This window comes from Diorhabda sublineata, chromosome X (genome assembly GCF_026230105.1).
Source record: "Diorhabda sublineata isolate icDioSubl1.1 chromosome X, icDioSubl1.1, whole genome shotgun sequence".
Lineage (NCBI taxonomy): Eukaryota > Metazoa > Arthropoda > Insecta > Coleoptera > Chrysomelidae > Diorhabda > Diorhabda sublineata.
This window is the reverse complement of record NC_079485.1, coordinates 31,058,970-31,067,074: the sequence shown is the minus strand read 5'-3', so window position 1 is coordinate 31,067,074 and position 8,105 is coordinate 31,058,970. Positions and strand designations below refer to the sequence as shown.

Below are 8,105 nucleotides of genomic sequence, written 5' to 3'. Positions count from 1 at the left end.
ATTAACACAATATTATTTAAAAAAAAATCGATGAATGTTTGTTTTCTAATAAATACCGTGCAGATTAGAGCTCTCAAAATTAACTTTAAGAGTACCGAATTGGAAATTTTCATTTCCCATTTCAATGAACAACGTTCTTTTGGAATTTGAAATTTTGTAACACACGATGGGCACGAGATTTTGGAATTGTCAAGATGTATTCTTGTAAAAAATTTAGAGCTCGACAAAAAAGCTTCCTAACAATTTTTTGATATATTTAATCCCTCAAAAGTTAAATTGAATCCATATTAAATTTCGACTTTCTTCTTTTTTTCGGCAACTGAAATTGCTGAAAACGTAGACATTGATAACTTAATAAAAGATCTTGACGAGGCTAACAAAGGCAAATTTTATAAGATAATAAAAAAAAACTTTTTTCGTATAGATTTGAACAGCAGTTGAGACATCACAACTAAGTTGGAATTTCTGGAATCATTGGCGATATTCATACTGAACACACTATTTATTTCTAGCACTACACCACTACTCACAATTACACTGTCTGACGCGCGTTTCGATTTTAAGTTATCGTCTTCAGAGACTAAAGATAAACTTTTTGCTTTCAATCTCTGTCGTCAGACAGTGTAATTGTGAGTGTTGGTGTAATGGTGGTGTAAACAGTGTGTTCAGCAGTTTAACGGTGTCGTAAAAATTTCGCCCAGGGCGCTGATAGTACTAAAACCGGCACTGACTATAAGTCAAACCATCTGAATTATATCATTGCATAATACCTTGTTTCTTCATCTCAAACAAATATGATTACTATTGTAGAAAGGTCTTACTCAAAATAGATTGACGTTAATGAAATGAATTGGCAAACATGTCCCTACATTTATTTTTGTATCAAGGCAAACTCATTATGGCCATTAGCCTGCGATGTGGGGAAACCATTTTGTTTATACTTTTGTTCTGCAGCAAATGTTTATTGAGAAGAGTTAAATTAATAAACTGAATGACATAGTATGTAATTTAAATTGCCGATTTAACGGCACAAAAGAAATATTTTTACTTTTCTAAGGAATTTTTAATGATTATAGGACAAAAATTTTGGAAAAGTAATCAAAATGGATCTATAAAAATGCTCGTAGCCTCGTAAATAAGCGCCGCTACTGATTGTTACTATTTTTAGAGACATTAAGAACCTTATCTGGTAAAAAGTCATTCAATAGAGAAAACGGCAAAGATCAGTTAAATAGAAAACGAAGTATCCCAGCAAATTCCGTAGGTAAAATCACAATTGTTATAACTGAATACGAGTATTTTAGATAAATTGTTTAGTTATTTTCAGTATGAATTAATTTTACATTCTTTCATAGAAATTGATAGACAAATAGAAATAGAAAGCAAACAAATTTAGAGTACTACATTTTTTTCTTTAAATTTATCATTTATTTATTTATCATTTATCATTTTTGTCATTTTATCAATCTTGAAATATCCGTGCGAGTGCGAGTAAAATAAAATGCCCACAAAAATTATCGCATCACTCATTACTTTTTAAAAATTTTTAATGTGTTGCCTGTTTTTCGAATTTTATTATTATTACGAATCAAAACACCGATAGATACGACCTTTGCAACATTTATTCTATATCAGTTCAATCTACAGAGGACAAAAACTTTGATTTACCAAAACATAGAAAATATCAAAAAAATTGTACAAAACATCTATACAAAAAAATGAACGATGCTTAAACTAAAACCAGCAAATGAATTTCTAATAGCGTGTGTTGCCGCCCCTCGCTCTAATTACAGCTTCCATTCGTCTTCTAAACACGTTCTGGACGCATCCTTGCGCCATGTTTTCCCAGTTAAAAGTTAGAAAGAACATTTTGAAGATCATCTAGTGTTCTTATTGATGCCGGATATTGCTGAATTTTTTATCCTAGATATTCCCAGACATGCTCTATTGGGTTAAGGTCCGGGCAACGTGCAGGCCAATTTAGGGTGGGTATCTCGACCTGTTCTAAATACTACTGAACCACTCTAGCAGCGTGTGGACGAGCATTATCGTGCATTAGCATAGAGTTGTCACCGATCTAAGGCATATAGGGCATTACATGGGGTTCTAGGATATTGGTTATGTACTTGTCAGCATTTAGTATTCCATCATTCACTGGTACTAACTCCGTGCGACCCTCGAAAGAAATTCCTCCCCAAACCATGATAAAGCCACCACCAAAGCTTTCAGATTGACAAAAATTAGCCTGATCGTGCCCCGTTCACCACGTCGCCTATACACTGGTACACGCCTATCTGATGAATACAGACAAAATCTTGATTCATCCGTGATTAAAATATTAGACCAATCTTGAATATTCCAATTTGCGTGTTCTCGAGTAAAATCCAATCTTGCTACTCGATGTTCTCTAGTAAGACGTGGACCTCTAGCTGGCACTCTGGCTCGTATACCTGCTTCTCTCAGCCTATTTCGAACTGTTTGTAGGCTTATTCGGACATTACGAGCAGCCAACAGATCTGTTTGCAGCCTTCGAACGGTGGTATGCCTAATTCTTAACGCCGTTAACCTCAAATAACGATCATCTACTACCGAAATTACACTTCCGCGGCCTTGTCCGGGTCTTCTGGTTAGCTGTCCTGCTTCTTGGTAGTGAATAACAACTCTGGATATGGTGCTTTGTTGAACTCCAATAACCTCGGCGACGTATCTTTGACTGCGGCCATCTTGTATGAGCGCGATGATTCTAGCGGCTTCTTCATTCGTCACATATCTTGTTAAACGTTGAGGCACATCCATTATTAACAAAATAAATTTAATTTTTCACTATACAATAACACAATTTGCTTAGAAAGTTCTCGATCTCAATGCATTCTCCAAGACAGAAATGATTTACTCGAGCATTTATGCTTCCAAAAAAATGTAATGTAAGAAAGCGTGATATTTTTTTGCCAGTGATAAGAAACCAGAAATATATATTAAGTTGATACATATACAGATTGTCCCAAAAAACTAAAATTAAGTATTAAAAATATCCTGAAATTCCAGTGATGCGATAATTTTTGTGGGTGGTGTATTTAAATCTTATGCGATAAGTTTGTCTTAATCTTGTTGGAACATAACTTCAGAGAGATTTTTCTGTACCTTTGACATAAATTTGAACTATTTATTAAATTTCTACAGCTGAAAATTTCAAAATAAATTAATTAAACTTGATGCATGATCAACCTCCATGTATGAACTGTATGAACGAAATATATCGCCTGCAAATGATGATCAAAACGATTTTCACTGAGAGATCAGCTACCACCTATAGTAAGTGATGATATCGTTAACGATAACATTGATATCGAAGCAAATTATTCCAATATTGATAGTAAATGAATTTTTTCTATAAATTGTGTACATATTATTTACGTATATATGTATGAAGTCGTAAAATAATCATTATTATTAATCTTGTGCACAGATAATGAAATATTAGATCCTCGAATTAAGTTAAGTTGTATATATTCTCCCATCCGGTTTCTATATTTCTCCTATAGAACTTTTATTTTACTTTCCATTAACGCTCTCTTTCTAACCCGCAGGTTTCCATATTTCTATCTTACTTGCACTCACACGTATATCGGGCAGACTAAGAGAATCATTGATGTACGATTTAAAGAACACATAGTTCATTTAAAATATACACGGACCGAAAAATCGAGTATTACCAATATTCAATAATAAATTTTTGAATGTATTTGAAAGCAATGAAATTTTTAAATGTAAGAAAAGTTTAAATACGAACAAATGGTCTATTCCTCACAGTTTAGAAGTTGAGGAATAAATTTGAGGATTCCAGTCCCTATCCCTTTTGATAATATGCTACCCCAGAGCATAACGATGCAAAAAATTTTAACTTTCCTTTGAGATTGTCTATATGGAATGCCTCATGTTTTTTTGGGATTAACAATTCCAAAGAAATATTGATTTGGTGTTCTCAAATCATCTTTTATTGTTTTGATTATTTCAAATCCTAAATTCCAGTTTGCAAGCTCTCTGATAAACTAGCAATTGCGATAACTTTTTTATACAGGATATATGTTGTGTGAATTTTAATTCAACACGTGTTTTACATAAATGGTATCTTCTTTCCCTATATCCTAGTGCGATAGTTATATAATTATGAACAAGTAGTTAATTTTTTCAAATGTCAGCAATCAATGTATCCGATTTCAATTACAAGGTATCATATACAGAACAAACTATCGCGTGATTCACGTCACATGAAACCCAAGCAGAAATTATTTTGTTGGTTAAAAAATGTCTACGGTTAAGAATGTTGCAAGAGATATCGATAAGTATCAGTAAAATAATAATAAGAAAAACTATAACAACCATTACACTAGATAATATCGGACTCTAATTTATTGAATTTCTGTCTGTAAAGTCAACAAATAAGCTTAATTATATTATCAAAATGGAAACGAAGATTGAAATCAGGATCGGAAGAATTTTTTAACGATTTTTTTCTATTTAGATACCAAATTTGAATCGGTTTTTTTAAACGGTCGTAAGACCAAGAAAGTAAACTTTCGGAAAACTAAAAAAAAATGTTTAATCAAAATATTTTAAAAAAAATGTGAAGAAATTTAAAAAAAAATCAAGTTGCAAGGAGATAGAAAAACATTAAATTTCAAGTAAAGTTTTATTTTTATTGCAAGACATTGTTTACAATTTACTAAAAAATAGTAAAATTAGTTAAATAACTTTAAAAGAGGAAAAAAAAATCAAAGATATAGATTTGAGGCCATATTTCTTATTTATGGGTTCCGCTATAGAGGAAACGTTCACTGTTAGTGAATAGGCGTATCTCAAATGGTTGGACCCAAAACGCCACCTTGGAAAACACATGCGTTGATAAGATGTATTTGTTTTGGTACTTAATCATGAAATACTGATCTTCAAGGTAGGATTTGAGAATAAGGAAATAATTTAGGGGAAAGAATTTCCTCATTTTGTAAAGTAGACCCAAGTGCTTAACTTTATTGAAGGCCTCACCTACATCGAGGAATATCCCGGAGCAGTACTTTTTATCTTTCATGATTTGTTATTCTTTGCACTAGCTCAATGGTAGGATGTTTCTCTGATAATCCAAATTGATGCTTGTTTTGATTACGAATAAGTATTATCCTGATTTTTAATAGCCTATCTAACAGTTTATCCAGTATTGGAAATTATCTGATTGGTCTATAGGAAGTAACTTCTTCAGAAGGTTTTCCAGGTTTAGGTGTGAAGATTATTTCAGCTGATTTCCACTGAATTGGAAAATAACCAATTCTAAATATTGCATTATAAATTAATATTATCATTTTAATGGATTTCTACAGTAGTTGTTGAAGAAGTTTGATTGTTTTATTATTAGGCGATTTATGGCGTCTTGTACTTGTTTTGTTGTTATTTTTAGGAGTGGAAGTTCCACTGGTAAGGAAAAGTTATATATCGATCGATTTTGATTCCATACTCATCTGTTAAAGCAGAGTTGGGTGGGGAAACATTTTGTAAGTGTTTTGCGAAGGCTATTGCTGTCTCGCTGTTGCTTTTTAACCAGAGCTGCGGATGGGGGGATTTGGAACTTGGGGACAGTCTAATGTTTTTGTAGTCATTCATAAAGTGTATCCTTTTGCTTCAGCTGCACTTAAATTTCTGCGTTCAAAAAAAAATTGAGTACACCTCGTATAAACGATAATTTCACAATTAAATTTAAGATAAAGCTGTAAAAACTATCAAAATAATCTCATAAAAATATGACTATTACTTAAGATAAGTTCTTTATTTCCGTTCAACCAAACACTTCCGTTAAATGTTAATTCACTAGCTTAGGAAACATATTGAGTCTAGAAATTATTTTCAAAATACAGGAAATAGATTTCATAGGCATAAAAGACAGGATAGAAGCCCCTTTCGATTTCACGCTAACGGCTATTTCTTAGATAAAACATAAAATAAAAACTCTTGTAGATAGTAAAGATACAAAAATAAAAGCTATTTTTCAAGTTATCATGGAAACAACTAAATTATTTTTTAGCTAGTCGGGATATAATCATTTCCGGCAACAGTTATATTTCTTTTTATGAAAAAGTCATTGACTTGAAGATCGTGTTACACATTTGATTAAAAAATTGTTATAGTAAGTTTTTCGATTCTACCACAAGTAATTATTTGCAAACATGCAAAAAATATATATCTTTGTGTCTGGTTATGTTTAATGTAAGACTTCTGGTCATCGAACTCGTTACCAGATGATATCCGTTAAATTCAATTCTTTGAGACCATTGCCCGACTAGTCAATGATTGACCTAATTTTTAGTAGGTACCTGTATTAACTGGGTTTTTTTATTATTTTTTAATGTTCATCATTTCATTTAACCTGTAACAATAATTTTTATTGTGTGAAACATCCATGAAGTTTGTTCATCTGTTCATCAGGAAAAAATTCAGTTGAACGGCATTTAAACTAGATTTGTATATTTTCGGAAGTAAACCAGCTTTAATAAATATTATCATTTTTAGTAATTGATAAGAAGCTTTATTTGATGTAAAACTAATTTTTATATTTGAAAAGTTTAAAAATATGTACTAATATTAATTACTTATTTATGGAGCCCCTGTGGCCTAATGGATAAGGCATCGGCCTCCTAAGCCGGGGACTGTGGGTTCGAGTCCCACCAGGGGTACGCATTTTTTTTAAATTTTATTTGTGTTACAATGGGTTTCATTATAGCTGTATAATTACTTTTAGAAAATTTCCAAAATATATACGTGATGTGCTAAAAATTTTTTTTTAACTTTTCTACAGGGTGTTTCTATATTCGAGCGACAACGCTCTACCACAAAGAGGAGATCACAATAAATGATTCATTTTGATATAGGAATACGAACCCTTACGGGGCCTAGTTAAAACACATGCATACAAATTTGAAAAAAAAAATTAAAGGCGTCTTTAATTTATGGAAAATTTTTGATTTTGAACACCCTATATGTCAGCAACTAGGCCCCGTAAGGGTTCGTATTTCCAAATCAATGAATCATTTATTGAGATCTCTCTGTGGTAGAAGGTTGTCGGTCGAACATAGAAACACCTTGTATACATAGCATATCGTGAATTGCTTTTGGTAAACTTCTTAAAATTTATTTAAAAGCATTTTAGATTATTTTTCAAAAATTCAAGACTTAAATTTATATAAGTCGCCTTAAAATAATTCATCAGATTATAAATTAGATAATATTTATTACGTAATAAGCCCCTGTGGCCTAATGGATAAGGCATCGGCCTCCTAAGCCGGGGATTGTGGGTTCGAGTCCCACCAGGGGTACACATAGCTTTTTACCAGTTTTTTTGTTTTTTCGTTAACAAAACTTCAAGTAGGATTATAAAATAGGAGTATGGTTTAAATATAAACTGTGATTTTGCTAATAGAAATGTTTTATTATGATACATAGCTGTATTTTTTTAATTTTTCTAGATCATCGCGAGTCTATACGTTTTTGCCAGCTCTCTGGAAACTTTTTCGTGAAAATATCTCTGCTTGTCACGTAACATGCTACCTCCGAATCGCAATCTGCTTAAATAGGCCAAAAAAATAATAGTCGCATGGGACAAATCGGTACTTTAAGAAGGGCGTTTCCTTTCCGTTGCCCAATTTGCGAAGAAGCGTGCAAACTTTCCAGCGTGTAAAGTTCTGCTCAAAAGTTATGGCAACCATATGGCTAAATTATTACGGTAACCTATGCTGATGCCCAATTCTTTAAGTAAACCGCGTACATCACTGCGTCGGTCTTGCAAAATGTGTTTATCTACAGCGTTGACGTTCCCATTGATTACACTTATTTGCGTTTCGCAACCTCCTTCTCTCTAATGGGTATAAGTACGATAAATAGCGAGGTTACGCGGTCCCAGCTGTTCTCTACGCTTCATAATAGACCGTTCTATGGCCCCGATATAGGAATATTTTCCTCTGCATGGTATAGTTACGAATTTTCAATTGGCTGAAGAACAAGTTCACCAGGTTAGAGGAAAACAACACAAAACACCGTCGAGCGGTTTCTAAATTTAGATTTCA

General features: G+C 32.6%; 2 non-coding genes across 2 annotated transcripts; both read left to right on the top strand.

The window, feature by feature from the left end:
- Positions 1–6,646: 6,646 nt before the first annotated feature.
- On the top strand, positions 6,647–6,719 carry Trnar-ccu (transfer RNA arginine (anticodon CCU)). Its single transcript has one exon. It is a non-coding gene; the product is annotated as a tRNA-Arg (tRNA).
- Positions 6,720–7,285: 566 nt separating this feature from the next.
- Positions 7,286–7,358, top strand: Trnar-ccu (transfer RNA arginine (anticodon CCU)). The gene has a single exon. It is a non-coding gene; the product is annotated as a tRNA-Arg (tRNA).
- Positions 7,359–8,105: the final 747 nt, after the last annotated feature.